We start from the raw sequence: 16,394 nt of genomic DNA, 5'->3' as shown, positions 1-16,394 counted from the left end.
TGAGCACTATCCTTCCTGAACTAATTTCATTTTAATCTCTCTTAAAGCACATGAAAGGATGAACTTGAAAATTAGCTTTCAAGCAGAGTGCGTAAGAGAATTCTGAGAAAATAATTTACCTTTCTTTGCTGTGATCTTGTATAATCTGTTTCCTATGACATTTCCTAAAAACCCAGTTGAACCCCCTAGCTGATAAGTTTCTGTATGACACTAAAGTCCTCTAAAGAATGCAGAGAACACGGAAGCCATACATGATCTAACTACCATGGATGTCGGGAGAAACACGTTTCTCCCACCGAGCAAAAATTTTGAAACATAAATGCTCCCTCCGTTGTTTCTCACCGTGGCCTTACTTCCTTGCTGGTGGGAATTGCTGAATATTGGTAGCCTGAATATACACAATCTGATTCCCGTGCTGTCTCTCATAAGATGCCTCATGCTGCAGCTCCCAGTGCTATGCCATCAAATTTGGTGCTATCAGCATGGGCGCTGGGCAGCACTAGTCCCCCGAGCTCCCTATCGCCCTGCAGAATTTCCAGCACGGCTCTGCAAATCCACCTTGGGCTGCAGTAAGGGTCTCTGCCAGCCACGGCTCCGATGGATGTGTCTGTGGTATTTGTGCTTCATTGGCTGCGTCTCTGGGAGTGCTGGAAGGCCTTTAGCGTCTGCTGGAAAATTATAGGCCACTAGATTGCTAGTTTATACTAAGTGCCGATGTTCTAACAACTGTGCTCTTGGTGTTCTTCCGGATCTTCCTCTGGATATTCAGCTTCACGCTTTCCTTTTGTTTCTTTATCAAAACAGGTTTTGACAGAATATAATGGAAAATGTTCACAAAAGAAAGGTAATATTTTGATTTTACTGTAATTTTGCTTCTGAGATGTCTGTGGTAAAATATTAACTTCCTATCACTCAGTTAACACTTTTTAAAATTGCAAGAACCATTTGGATGGTTTTTCAAACCATTCTCAAAAAGGCGGGGAGATGCCAGCTACTACTGCAGGATGCTTCAAATGAAACCATGTTAACTTAAAACTTCACAGGGCTCCAGGAGTGAAAGTGAGATTTAAATGATAGCATTGGATTACACAGAAGACTTCTTTTCCTCCAAGAAACTCATCCTAGTAATGCCAGGAGACCTTCTTAACGACTATGGATCATTTAAAGATAATGTCACTGAAGGTCCCCAAGACAGTCTTTTGTGTCAGCATGTCCTTCTTCGGTACCTTTCCAACTGTCGTGCAAATGCTCGAGATGGTCCTGTTATGCACCGATCACTGCTCAGAGGGTACCGGGTCTATCGGGATAATGTCATGGAAGGGAAACCTCCAGCCAAGGCTTCAAAAACGTCCAGCAATCCTGAAAAACTAGAGGCCTGATGATATATTTTGTTGGAAAGATTATGACTGCAAATGTTGTATACGGCAGTCAGTTTTCTGTGCTGAATATTGCGGCCATTTTATATTAAACATAAAATCATCTCCAGAGTATAGCTCTGTAAGGCAGTCAGAGAAAAGTGGTTCTGCATTTTGGTGCGTGATTTAACCTGAAGTATATGTATGTTTATAAATATAAATTATGCATGGGTTTTTTTCCTAAAATTTTGAAATCATATGGGGTGTCAGGCTGACATATTATGTGTTACAGTTGTAAGCTAGAAATAAACTGAAAACAGGTTTTAATGAAAAGATATGAAACAGAGGACCAAACTGCTGCCTACACTGGTGGTTTTAAAAGGTGCAAATTTAAAACATCTTTCCAAAACTTGTTCTTAAATCATATCTGAATTATTATACTGTGTCCTCCTTCAAATAGTCATAAATTTGTCAGAGTCAATCTTTCGGAGCGGGTCTTCTGAAAATTAGGAGTTTTTCCAGAATTTACAAAAGCTTGGTGAGTGTTACTCATTATCAATTTGAAGAATTGGTTCCAGTGGAAATCCAATATGTTCTCTCAAAAATTTCTAGCGTATCTGCTTCTCAGCTGAGATATTAGAAAAAGTCACGATGACACCTTGTACAGAGATGGATTACAACAGGAAATGAAGTGGTCTAAACCCAACGGTCTAAAATCGGTGCCTGTAATTTGACATCTGAATGCGTGTTTGGAGTCGGTGACAGCTGTGTGTTCCTAGCACCTGTGGAAACCAGGCTACCTTAGTTATTAAGGATTTAGAGTCAAATCCTGCTATTGATTTTAGCAGGGCTAGGATTTCAGCCTACATGAGTGGGGCTAGCTGTTCCAGCCTGATGTTTTTTGGCCCAAAGAACTAAGTTAAAAAGTCTTCCCAGAATCTCCTCTGCTCGTTTATCATAACCTACCCCATCTCCTGCATACCAGCTTAATTTCATTGCGGCTTCCAGTTTGATATGCGCCGCGGGGATCTCTTTCCCAGGCAAAAGGCAATATGAGGTGAGAAGAGGAGCATGCTGCCAGCACAGGTATAGGCCTGCATAATGGAGCTGCGACACTCTGAAAGAGGCTTTTCATTTTAACAACTTTTCGAGTGGGGAGAGAAAGACATAATGCAGATGGCATAATTGAAGTGGGAGAATGAAACATTAAGCATGCACAGAAGGGATTAGAGAGGAAGACTTTTGGGGTTATTTAATTTTGGCTCAGTTGTTATCTAACAGTTTTGTCAGGAAAAAATGTTAAAGCTCCTTGCAAGTCCAGAAAAACTAAGGAAGATTATTACCTGCCTAGGAGTGTGTAAAACCTTGTAAAACTATCAGACTTGAGAGAATTTATTCCTTATTATGTGATATCATGTTCTACAAAATACCTTTCCTTGCACAGCTCTCACAGGTCCCCTTTCTTCATTTTTATAGACTTGTCAATTCCGGGAATGATCTAATCATGATGAGGATTTAAGGTATGTATACGCGTTGTACTGAATGCTAATAATTCATGAGCTCTTGGTTTCAAAGATCTTCACTGTGAAGCCCTGCAATTCAAGAAGCAATGCCTTAACATAAAAAGGATGCTAAGCTTCATATTTAACACCTAATGAAACCACTAAAGGGAGATCAGGCATGATTGCAAATGTTGATTTATCAGATCTCACAGACGCCACAAGTATGGCGAACAAAGAAGGGGAACTTAAAAAACCTGTGAGGTCTCATTAATTGAGGTAGAAAATATAACGGTGAAGAGATTTCAAAGGCGGGCTGGCCATGCTCCTTCAAGACAAAGGGACCAATTCTGCATACACCTTGCTCAGGGAGAGCCCTTCTAAAACCACGAGGAGTTTTGCCAGAGAAAAGACTGCAGCATCTAGGAAAAAACGGGCATACGCGGAGCGTTTCTTCAGGATAAGGAGCCCTGTTGTGTGCTAATGACACAACCAAAAGCACAGCCGCTCCCAGAGAGCGCTCCACGCCTGTGGTATCGGTTACCTACAGGAACTCCAGGAAGAATACATATGAGGGTAAGAAATAGTCGCTCTTTATTCCTGTCAGTGGGTTTTGCCTTTGACTCCACTGATCGATATCAGCCGTGCATTGGTTACTATGGGAATGAGGCTTTCCTGCGCTCAATAAACCCCGAGTTCCTTTTTTTACAAAGGTGAGCAAAATACTTTTAAAAGAAGGTTTTATCTGTTTTATGCCTTGAGGGACTCTGCAGCCATCACTTTAAAGGTACTTGGACACTTTGAAATGCAGAATATTATGATCTAGCTTTGGGCAAGTAAAGACTTAATACTATTTGTTTACCCCAGAAATCAATGTCAAATTCATGTAGAAATCTATACGCTCTGTGTGCCTACCCTGTACGTGTGTCGCTGTACGCGTGCAAGCACATATATGACTATATGTGTGTGTGTACATGAGCGTGCATCTACATGTGCTCTACATTACATGGAGATGTAAACCTTAATGTGGATTACCATTAAGGCTTGAAAACAAGATACTGAGGTAAAAAATATGTAACAATACCTTGGACTCAGTGCCTCGGCTGAGCTACTTAATCCATACTTACAATGATCTGAGCGTTTCTGATTATAGTACCGGGAGAAGAAATAACCTACTTTCCACTTTTATTTATGATAATCATTGTTTGATTATAAAATATTTAGCAATGCATTAATACATATTTCTGGTGGCATACGGCGCCAAGCATATGTGAAATAACATGTATGGTATGTCCTGAATGGAATTAATTTAACCAGAAACTATGATGGACGTGATCTTGGACAGCTCAACGTCAATGCGGCAATGTAACCTCTTCAGAGACTTTCCAGGTGAAGCAGAAGAGCGGTAGCAAACTGCCGTGTAAAATGCTGCCAATTATAGCTAATCTGTCATATGTTTATTCTTGGGACCTATTGCTAATTGGCTTGAAGGATGTTAAAAAATAGTGAATTAATCCTTTTTTACCCTTTGTGTTCATTTATGTTTTACATGGTTTTTTTCTCCTGTGCTAGAAATAAAAATAATGAAAGGTAATTATAATGATTTTCTTTAACCTGGAAGGAACTATAAAGGATGGAAAGTTACCGCAGAAAACTATCTGGGTACCTTTTTTATGGCCCAAAGAGATTTACAGAGAACATAAATAGCAAATTGATGAAGTATGTCTAGTCAAAGCAGAGTCTGGGAAAGAGTTCCCTCATGGGCAAAGGAAACATTTTCAAGATCCCTCATCTCTGTAATGACCTCCCCCCAACTTGAAGCATCTGCTTTTAGACTATGAACAGTCTCTGCATTCATTGGATTTCTTCATTGCTCCTCAGTGATGATCCCAGCTGCAGGAAACTCCTCTTTGTCAACACCAACCAACCACCAGAAGCTTGAGGCTTGACATGATCTCTCTCCAACCCCACACACAGCTAAATAACAGTCTAAAGGAACAAGAGCCTGCTGTCTTTCTTAATTTATTGTTGGGAAGGAAAAAAAAGGCTAAATATGCATTTGTGGGTCTTATAATAAAAAATCTGTGAGTTTCCCATGGCCTCTCATGATATCTACACACCAATGGCTATGACTCAAACTCACACCAAAGGGGCACAAGGGAAAAAGCCTTTTCCTGGCAACTGGCAGACAAGTTGAGAGGTGTATAAAACTACAATACTCAGCAACCCCAGAAAATCATGTCAAAACTTAGTCCTTTGATTTAAAATCTTACAACTAAACCACAGAAACACAAACTCATGAGAAGGAAACACGTAACGTCACTTTCCTCTGCAGTTTTGAGACACAAAACGAGATTGTTAAGTGTCATTTCTTGATACCGTAAAAACTTCTGTTAGTTTCAGATTATGACTTCTTTAAAAGACTTAAAAGGACATCTTTCTTGAGGATAAAAAAAAAAGGGGGGGGGGGGGGAAGCCAAACCAGAGATGTTCTAAAGAAGTTCAGAACTGAAGTTGTAAAAGAGTTTATGTAAAACCAACTTAGAAAGGATGCTCACTTTTGTTACGCAGTTTGCCAAACTAACGGGACCAAAGTGTGTGCTAAATCAAAGTCAATATTGGCCTGCTGACTCTCAAGAAACAATCTAAAAGTGCTTTGGGAGCTCTTTCTATGTTCATTATCTTTCCTGTGTCACTTGGTGTCTCTAATGATAGACGAAGAAGCACTTAAAAAGTCTCTACTCAATTCTCTTTACTACTGAAATCTCAAATTAAATACTTATCAAGAAAAAAAATCATATTTAGGATGAGATCGTGACACAAGGATCTTCTGAAAAGCAGCCTAGGATAATTCAGCAGCCCCATTGGATCTTGCGTTTAGAGCACTCTGAAGTATTCAAGTGACTCAGCAACTCAGTGGTGGGTAATTTACAACTCGCTCCTCATCGCGAGCCGAACTGCCAGCTTACAAACTAAAGTGCTTCTGCATCAACCTTTGCTGAATGCAAATGCGGCGTGCCCAGCTCGAGCAGCCGATAACAAAACTAGAACTTTAAAACTATGGAAAAAACATTGCAATATTTGTTCTCTTTTGGCTGACTGATGGTAACTCCATTTAACTGGTTGGAATTATCCAAGATAACACATTACACGAAGCAGGCAGGGTCAACCGGCAACTTCATTTGCAGAGTAGAAAATGAACAACATATAGTGAAAAACACCACGATTTTCTAAGTTTTTCAAGAGTAAAAATATCAGATTAAAAAAATCTTAACTCTACCCAGAACAGAAATACATATACTAGAGAAAAATATCTAATATATGTTGAAGCTGAAAAATATTCCCTGAATAAATTTGTAAAAAATAATACTAGCCAGTGACTATTTAATTATATGGGTGTCCACCACGGAGAACCAACAGGCACAAAGCCTGATCCTCTTGTGTCAACAAAAAAGCAGTGTTTTAACATTTTGCTACTCTTACTAGACCTGATTTCAAGAGGCTCAATCAAGAAATTAAATACTTCAGTATGAAGACGGGTAACGGAATCTTGTCCCACACCTAAACCACAGAAGAATTACTCTGGAAAAAGGTATTATTTTTGCATATTTACCAGTCCTATACTACCAAAACATCTCTTGTTAAAAAGAAGTGAATGAAATTCTATCTGCAGTGAATGCCCAAGAAGCTGTTTTATTTCTGCAAAGAAAAATAAAGTTCAGAGAATTCCTAAGAATTTAAGGTTAGTTGATATCATACAGGGGTCAACAGGAGGCTCACCAGACTAAGAATTTATGGATTTGAACCTGAAGTATCATCTCAGGCTAATGTAATATAGTTTGTTTTTGAAGCAAAATGTGTATGTAATTACTTTTAATTTGATTATAAATTTTCCTTCTTGAAGTAAAGCACTAAACCTTAGTTGCACTAGAAAGACATGCAGCATAAAAAACTGGCCACATACGTACTTAATATAGTGGGCATAAAAATACTAATTAAGATAAAACATTATACCAAAGTACCTACAATAAAAACAAATTAATAAACCAATCAGAAATGTGAGCACCTTCAGGAAAATTGTAGCATGCATCATATAATCTCATGGAGATAAGTAAGGAATGTCTAATGTGAATTTTTTTTAATGGACCAGATAATTTGGGGCATAACTGGGAAAAGTCTCCATAAAGACCGTGGCCTGTAAAAACGCATATAGCGTTTGTCAGAAATGGTATTCTCCCGAACAGAGAGGGCATGGGCTCAGCAACTTTTGGGCTCCAAACCCTTCCAGAAAGGGATGCAGAAGACGATGTCTTGTTGGCAACAGCTGGCAATACTCCAAATGATAATATGGACGAGGAATTCGGAACCGTCTCTAGAGAGACAGTAGGAAGCAGTATTTTTAAAAATTAGCTAAAGTAGCTTTTCCCCATCTAAAAACGTCATTACCTCAATGACTGCTGCATGCTTAGGAAGAGTAAGGTGCCTCACACAGATACTTCGTCATGGGCATAAAGAGCACTTTCATAGGGAACTTTGGTGCGCTTCACACCACAGTGACCAGTCAAGGCTTTGCAAGTTGTCACCCATTAGCAACTGCTGGAACAAATGGAAAATTAGATATTTTGGCTTTAACCATCAGGAGAGTGCAAAGCAGCTGATGCGGTAAAGCACATGACCCAAACTGATTTATACTGATTTTACCATGTTTATGCTTTCTAAATGAATATTGACTTTACCTATAAATGTTGAAATTCAGAGGTTTCCTGTTTTAATGCCTTTTAGGATATGCTTAGAGAGACTTCAAAGTAAATTACTCACATGCAGAGAAGCTTATAGGAATTCTGAACTTAAACTACTTTATTCAATAAGATGTCTCATACTCATAACCTGAGGGATTTTTCAGCTCCTAGTTTGATGGTAGAGATTATTCTTTCTCTCTAAAATGTCTTTAAAAAACATTATTTAACCAAATGTCCTTCAGTGGTGGGAAGACCAGCATGCTATGGTTCACACCCAAACTCAGAGAAGCTGAAAAATAGAGACTTTCCCTCTTGTGTGTAGTTGAAATCTAGATTCCTGAAAAAGATAAAGAAAAAACAAAATCAAATGGAAGGCCAGCGGACATCCTGTAAGACTATATTCACTGTTTGTTCACGAGACTTTCAATCACTTACCCTTTCCAGTAGCATAAAAGCTCAAACGGGTAATATGACAATTTTTACCCCTAAACTGTTTGTGAGACTTACCATGAAAGTGAACGTATGGGGCATATGGCTGTTTGTTAGTTCAGCTCCCTGCCTTCAGGAGTTTTTCTGACAGGTACAGTGTAATTAAAGGATAAGAATGCCCTCATTTTCATACTGTTTCTACTTGCATTCTCACAGTATAAGGTACAAAGAAAGTAAAATAACTTTTTAAAAATAGTTCTTAAGTAAACTGTGGAGTCACTGGGATGTAGTAGAAGCCAAAAGTTTTATAGTTTCAAAAAACGACTTGGAAAACTCAGTGAAGAACAGTCCATCAGACACTATTAGATATAATGATATGAATAGACCCTCTAGCTCAAGAGTGTGGGGAGGAGTCCTCTGGGAAATGTCCCCAGATGTCTTGCCCAAAGCCAGACCTTTCCTGCAAGCACCTCTCACTTGCCACAGGTAGAGACGGGAGACAGAGCTAAATGGCCTGACCCTAACATGGCCTTACTTCTGAGAGGAACTAATTATGATTAATTTCCATCCAGAGTTGACAGTATGAATTGCTTCTGAAAAGTTTTAATGTTTCTTCTTTCTTCTCCTGTTTTAATTGTTTAGTCCATTTTCTTAAGCAGAAGGAAAGTAGTTGTTAATTCTTTCCTTTCTTTTTAACAGCTTTGTTCTTTGGTCAATTTTAGCCAAATCAGAACAGAAAAACATCTATACTATTATGTTTCATAAAAATAGGCCAACAGCAGAGAAGACATTATGTCCAAACTGAGGGAAAAGCTACAGGGAGAGCGTAAGCCTGATAAGCACCACAGAAAACAACTGGGAGCACAAACCTGTAGAAAAAATACTGGTTTCACAGCACAGAGCCTTACTTGTTCTTCACTCTTGGTATGGTCCAAGTTTGCTTTTAATCAACTACTGCACCTCCTATTGCATTCAATGAGAGATGTCCCAGCACAGAAATGATAGTATGTCTGGTTTCCTGAATGTTTTCAACATTTACAGAACTATATGAATTGTTTGCTATGGCTTTTTTTAGAAATTATTGTCTCATAATTTTAATTTTTTAAGCATTAATTTTCATCTTTCAAAGAAATAGTTTGTTCACGCACTAAAATCTAAACCAAAGAATATGTCCTCCAGATGTGGAGGATTAAATTTTAAATTAGAAAAATGGCAAATATGCGCAACATCCAAAAGGTGTTTGTGATTTCAGTAAGTAAATTAAACAGAATATAGCTCTGTGGGAAAAAAAAAAAAGCACTAACAATATACAGGATATTTAACCTTCTGCTTCAGAATTTCTGGCATTTAGACACAGTCATGGGTCATCTAGAACCACAGAGTGAGCAAGGACAGTAATTTAGTCTAAGTATTGGGATCTAGGTCCTCTTATCTTTGACCTGTGCTTGCGTATTGGGACAACTTTTTGTCTCTCTACAACCCCTTGTTAGTTCCCAACTGAGAAAATGATAGAAAACCTGCCAGCAAGTTTGTAGAGTTGGATGGCTGAAAGAATAAACAATGTGGTAGTTGTTCTCTGAAGCCATGCAGGGACTGTTTCTTCTGAGTGTCTAATACCTGCAGCTCCACAGATCCCTATGTACATCTTGTTCTGGCCAATATTGTATATTGCTGGAAATAACTGAGATGATAAATATCAAAGCATATTAAGCCACTTTAAAAATCAGTTTCCAGTCTGGAATCACGCTATGGCTGGAGAATCTGTATCCACAAATAGTCATATGAGTGACAGGAGACAGAATATTTTGGATGCTTATCTGAAACCACCGCGCTCTGATCTAAAAATCTTGCCAGGTGACTTTCAGAATAGCAGCCTTAAGCTGAATGGCTCCCTCTTAGACACTAGGACAGTTAAATAAATATACAAAGAAGAAAAGAATGAAAGCAGTTGACTGAAGAAAGACGGAACAAGAACGTGAAGAGTTTTTTTGCTTTTTTTTCTAGAATAATAACAAAAATGAGAAATTAAATACCCTTGTTGTCTAAAGAAAATGCAAAAGGTTACTAAAGCAATTCTTGCAAGCAGTTCTCAGATCTGTTCATCAGGACAACCCGTGAAAGCGACAAAGCAGTCAAACTTTTTTGGAATTCACCTTGGCCAATATGCTGGGAAGAGTAGAAAGAAATCTAGAAAAAGAAGCGGTAAACGCAGGCAGACATTAAAAATGCCTGTTAGAAGCTATTTTGGGATTGTTTTCTTTAGGATTCTCAAAGGAATTAACTTACACACAGTCCATTTACAGCTGCATAACTGCCCAGTGGCTGGAGGTTCACTTGGTCGATTAGAAAACATGATATTATGAGAAAAAATAATCACTGTTGGCAGCAGTGGAGCTGAGGACAAGCATATTTTGCTTCCTAACACCCTATTGCGCATTAACCAGATGCTGTGTCTATGGTAATATGACCTTGGCCACGGCGAGCCCCACGGCATGTTCCCTGTTGAGCGTCCTGTGCGGAGGGCAAGCGACGCTCATTCAGCTCAGGCTGGCAAACAGGACCCTTTGCACCACTCTGTGCCCACTCAGTTTAAACATGATTCATGTTCATGTTGTTTCCAAGGTTTCCATGGCAAATATGTGTCCACGTAACCGTTTTGGGTTTTTTTTAATAATGACTTGGATCTTCCATCTAAGAACTCTTCTCAATCTGCGCATTTTCATTAAATGTATTTTTTAGTTATTTTTTTGGAAAAGGAAAAAAAAAGAAGAAGAAAAGATTTACATGAAAGTGAGTGCTGGTCAGCTGTTCTTGGTGGGGTTATTTTTACAGTGACTCAGTAGAGCACTGGATGAAATGTCTCATCTGCATTCCAGCGGCTTTCTGATGGTCATGGGTGTATTTGATGTTTGTAGGTGTTAACGTTTGTTTGCAAAAGGAATTTAAACAAAACAAAACTAGTTTTCCCCAATATCCCATCCAAAGAACACTGACTGCCACTGAGACCTTCAGGCATTCCTTACATGTGTAATTGCTTAAAAAGATAAAGTTTCTCCAGAATTAGAAGTGATCCAAAACACAGATTCACTGGGAAGGCTCCTGTAAATGCTGTTTATTTAGGATATGTGAGGACATGTTACAAAAGCTCATTTCGGCTTGCCCGGTTATCGCACACGGAGCCCCGTGCTGATGAATCTGCTTTGCATCTGCGGCTCCGCAGAGCTCTGTGCCACGGCATCCAGAGAGCTTCCAGGGCCCGAGCTGGTTTGGTTTGTTCCACGACACACCAAGCTAGACACGGCACAGAATTTGATCATGCTAAAACTGAACTTCTGATGGTTTCTAGGGCAGGTGTTACACAGCCAGAACTCAGAGGAATTCAGCTCATTCCCTGCCGCTAGAAACGGAAAGCTTCCCACTGAACCGAAGGGGCTTAGGGAAGATCCTAGAAAACTTTCGGTAATTGCGGTTAATAAACCCCACGTCGTTGTCTGTTCCACAGCACCGCGAAGCTTCAGCTGCCAAAGGAAGCCGCTGCCACCCAGCCGTGGGGTGCCCCGTGGGCTACCTCCCAGCACACATGTCTGAAGCACAAGTCACGAGCTGCAGGCAGCTCCATTTTCGTGGCGTTGAAACAACCCGGGATGTGGGGATCGCACGCACACCCGTGTTTTGTCGCTTTCCCGGGCTCAAGCAGCTAGAGTAGCTGAACACATCATTCTTTCCCTTGCCTGAGAAACATTTACTGCTTCTTACAAAAGGTTTAGGGATGGCATACTGTGTAATAGCTTAGATGACTGAAAACAAATTTAAATATAAGAAATGTGCTGGCTTATTTTTTGCACATTGTAAATACTCTTAGAAACGGCATGGGGCCTTATTAAGTTTGAACCTCAGGTCTTTCAACTTCCTCGAGAAAAGAGAACAAATGGTAAAAGCATGAGGAAATAAGTAACCTCTGTGATTTCCCACTTCAGTTCAAGCCCAGATATTTTTGTCAGTTGTTAATTACAGTCATATTTCTTTAACACCTTTAAAAAAGAAACAGCAAGCAAAAGATTTCAAAGAGAGAGGTTGCACCAGCTCAGAAAAGTTCTGATTTCTCCAAACATGCGGTAACCCACTGGGCAAGGAAGATCTGTGCTTCCTGCAGACCCTATTGCTAGTTCTTCACAACTGAGAACTTTTGATTATTTTCCAAACTCGTATTGAAATCAACTGGGTTAGTCACCTTAAAAACAGACCCTTTTGTGCTGCTCTGTAACCTTTCAGTCTTTTGTTGGGTTTTGTTTTTACACACTCTTATTGCTAGATACAAAATTCTATAAAAGTCTACCGAAACGCTAGCAGAGAAGCTGTAGTAAGACAAAAAAGAGGTAACTATTGTTATTTATTTATGTATTTATTTATTTATTTATTTACTACTGTTCCAGCACAATGATGTTGTCATTGCAACGGTTGTTTCCTCTATCTGGAATGGGAAATAGATAAAACCCTTAGGATTCTAAAATTCATTTACGTTTGGGACCTATATTCAGAGGGTTATTTGGATGGGGAATTATTTTTACTGTTCTGAAAAAGGCAGATGATCTGCCTTTTTATTTTTCAGCAGAGGCTAATCTAGCCATTCCCTTCAAAAATAGGAACCTCAGAAGTGCTTCGGCTTTTGCCAGTGAAATCCCCCTCAAGGCGGGGTCAACCTGGTAGGTAGCTGAGCCCTGCAAAGCTGCTGGCACGTCCCGCTGGCCGCTTCAGATGGCTCCCCGTTTAGCACAGCGCCTGACCGCAGCGGCTGGCATCTCCTTGCCCGGCTGAGAGCCCTTCGCTGGGGCTACGCCTGAGCTGCTCCCTAAGGACGGCACGGAAGGGTTGCGGCTGAGCGCAAGGAGCAGCCCGCGTCCCGTCGAAACGACGGCACGGCGGGCTGCCGCTATCCCAGCCCACCGTGCGCAACCAGCGGGTCCCCCCGGTAACCCTGCGAGGGTGATGGATGAGCAAAGTTTGGTCTTTATGGGAGCCATCAGGCACCTGTGCAACGCTGGCGTTGCTGAGCCCAGCTGCTGGAGCCAAGCTGAAACGTCTTCCTTCCGCACAGTCTATTGTCAAGCACATTTAAAAGCATAAGCTACGACCGCTGCCATGGCGAGCTATTTACAGTGCACACGCTCCATATTTTGCAATGAATAACGACCTACTCTGTTTACCGGGTGATCCAGTAGCCACAAAGCTGTGAGTAGAGACAGCGGTGGTGAGCCCAAATTAACAGATATACTACCTCACAAAGTGCCTCATTAACCTCTGTCTGCAAAAGACACTGACAACTCTTCATTGCCTACAGATTTCAGTGCAACCACAGCTGAAAAAATCAACAAAAGGGTAGACTGTGATGATCCTGCACCCAGAAAAATCTCAGTCCCACTGTTGAATTCCTAAGATAACAAATTATCTGCCATTCATTCTGGCAAATGTATGTAAATCCTTCAGTGGCTCTGTACTTGTGGGACTTTGGGTGAACAGGTTTGATGCTCCACATCCTGAGGTTCTGCTGGAGGTTAAGTTTTACAGGATCCTTGACACGATGACGGGGACTGTGTTGTTATCATTTAAATATTGAGCAGAGAAATATGTTCTTCTCAGTTTAATTGCATAATTCTGGTGGCTTTAGTTGTGCCTTTTTTCATGGGAAGTGAAAGTTTTATTTTGTTCCTGAGGAAGAACAACGAGCAGGAGCACTGGAGATGGTCAAATACTGAGAAATAGGTCTGGGAACATATTCAGTCATGAATAAACAACCGATAAGATGATTCACTGCTATGCACAGGTGCCTAACATTTGCTGTGTGGGAACACAGGGTGATGACGAGGTTGTTCATCATGCCACTATGTCTTAATAGAGAAAACTTTCCTGGCTTTCTATCGAGATTGTGTTATCCCCTAATTTTTCATGATGTGCCATCTCATATGGGAAACTATCAGTTACCCAATAAATGAGTAAGCAAAATCAACGGCCTATGAGCAATAATGTGTCCTTAAGGATGATCAGCAAATCCCAAAAGCTCTCATCAGAAAACTAATTACGGTGTTTCTGGGGAACACTTATAGGTCTCACGTGCAGGCAGCTTTTGGTCCGGTTCGTAAGACGAAAGCCGGCGCGCAGGGAGCCTGGCTATTCCTAAATACAACGCCGGCCGATGGGGGAAGCCCACTGCAGCGGGCTGCGGTGTTGCACGTCAGCAAACCCCCACAGCAAATATTACACTGGACAAGGGCTAAGTCACGGCCACAAGTGCTTGTAACGGAGCAGGGAAAGGGCTTCTGAGAGGCTAGGGAAGCTGCGTCTCCCACCGCTGCATTGGAGGGTGGCACCTGCCCTCTGCATCACCTGGCTCCGGGGCACGGACATGGGATTTCAAATGTTGTCATCGCCCAATGCAGTCCCTAAAACCGACTTCATTCCTTCGCAAAAGGGTCGCATTCGCCCTTGTCGAGTGGGGCTGGAGGCGTCCCCGTTGCGGTGCACCCCTCGCACGGCGCAGCCTCCCGCCTCCGAGCGCCCAGCCGGCTCCTCCGCAGGGAGCTGCCCCGCCGCCGCTCGCCCAGCTCGGCCTCTCCACTCACGTGTCCGCTCTCCCAAACTGACAGTCTTGGAGCAGAGCTCGCTTTTAGTTCACAACCAGGCGGACGCTTCAGTCCTTCGGAAAAAAAGAATCTCGTGTGCCACTCGTAGACATATATGAAACGTAACGATGGGGTAACTATTTATAGTTTAGCGGTCTAGGGGCCAAATCCTGCTCTCAGTTACACTGTTCAGGCATGATAATAAATCAGCTGAAGTCAGTGTGACTCAGAGCAGAATTTGGCTCTAAATATTTTAACTGTAGCATGAGTTTATTGTCTACATGACTGAATCGCCTTGAGAAAATCAGTGCCTCCTCTTTGCCTTTGCCGGCGGGGCCGCAGTGATCCTTGTGTGTATTTAAGGCAAGCGGCGTTCATGCCTCACCTCCTGCATCTGCACGCCGCGCCGCTCACCTTTGCTTTCGTGTTGGGTCCTTTGCATGTAGGAGCATTTAACTCTTTAGCAATTAGTGCCAGGATTCAAATCTCATGTTTTATTTCTCTGGATTTCCCGATCTCTGGAGGGCTAATTATAAATGTTCTCCAAGAGCACCACGTCGGTTGCTGGGGAGCCTACACGTACATGAAAGGCACAAGGCAGGGCAACTTCATCAAATGCTATAACTGCGACTAGAGACAGCTTAATAGCAACAAATATATTTGGTTGTCCTTCACAAAGACCTTTCCCCCAGCTGCTTATATATATATATATGTGTTTATCTCTGGTTTTGCACTGTCAGGAAACAGGTGCTTTTCTATTAATAGATATGATGCAGCAAGGCAAGAAGAAGGTGCAGTGGTATATGAAAACAGGTGGTCTCCAGTTGAACAGTTTATAAACAATAACTAATCACTCAAGACCTGTAGCAGTTTCTAATGAGGACTATAATTACAAGCCAGGTGGCTGTAGTTAGAGGAATACATTGTTTTTAAACAGGTTACTTGACTCAACAGCAGTTTTACGGGAGGCAGGATTGTCTACAACATATGTTCCCTCTGCCTCTGATTTTCTTTTTTTTTTCCCCTCTCTCCCCGCGTGCGTACGTAGGGATGCCTAACGCCTCCCGGTATAAAACCCTGTTTCCCGTCACTTATCATTCCGCAGACTTGTAATTGCTCTGGCTGAATCCTGAGTGCTTTTGTCGGGGTTAATTTTATAGAGGAATTCAGCATAAACAATTCAACTTTTTTTTCAGATTGATGGTAGGGAAAATAAGTTGGTTTTTTGCATGTTAGAACATTAAAGCAATGATAGCGCTGTTACTGTATCACGTATACAACAGCGTTAGACAGAAGCTGAAAAATGATGAAAGACAACCTGTCCAAAGCCTGTTTCTTTATTCTATTATTCTTTTTAATTGATCTAATAATAATTCCTTTACCTAAAACCTTTGTTTACACTAAAGAAGGGTTTTAACCATTTTTTAAAAGCCCTGGTGCCCCTCTACTTTGACTCTAGATGTTGGATCTTGCAGGGACAACCTTCTCAATGCCAGAGACTTGTGCTTTTTTACTGTTCCCCCGAAAATTCACTGAAACATGGACAAGTCATAGGTCTCCAAACACGCTCAGAATTTGCAATGAGATTCACATAAGGTTTCACGAGTGGGGAACATGGTTCATTCACCCGTGGGCTGCGCACAGCACTGAAGTCAGTGCCATCACCGGGGGCCTCTGGAACAACCTCGTGCTCTGTCTGCAGAGGCTGAGCTGTGCCGTGGGACAGCCCTGCTGTCCACACCGCCCTGCCCAGGG

The sequence above is a fragment of the Phaethon aethereus genome, assembly GCF_964289735.1.
Source record: "Phaethon aethereus genome assembly, chromosome: 6".
Classification (NCBI taxonomy): Eukaryota; Metazoa; Chordata; class Aves; order Phaethontiformes; family Phaethontidae; genus Phaethon; species Phaethon aethereus.
This window is presented reverse-complemented; position numbering follows the sequence as displayed.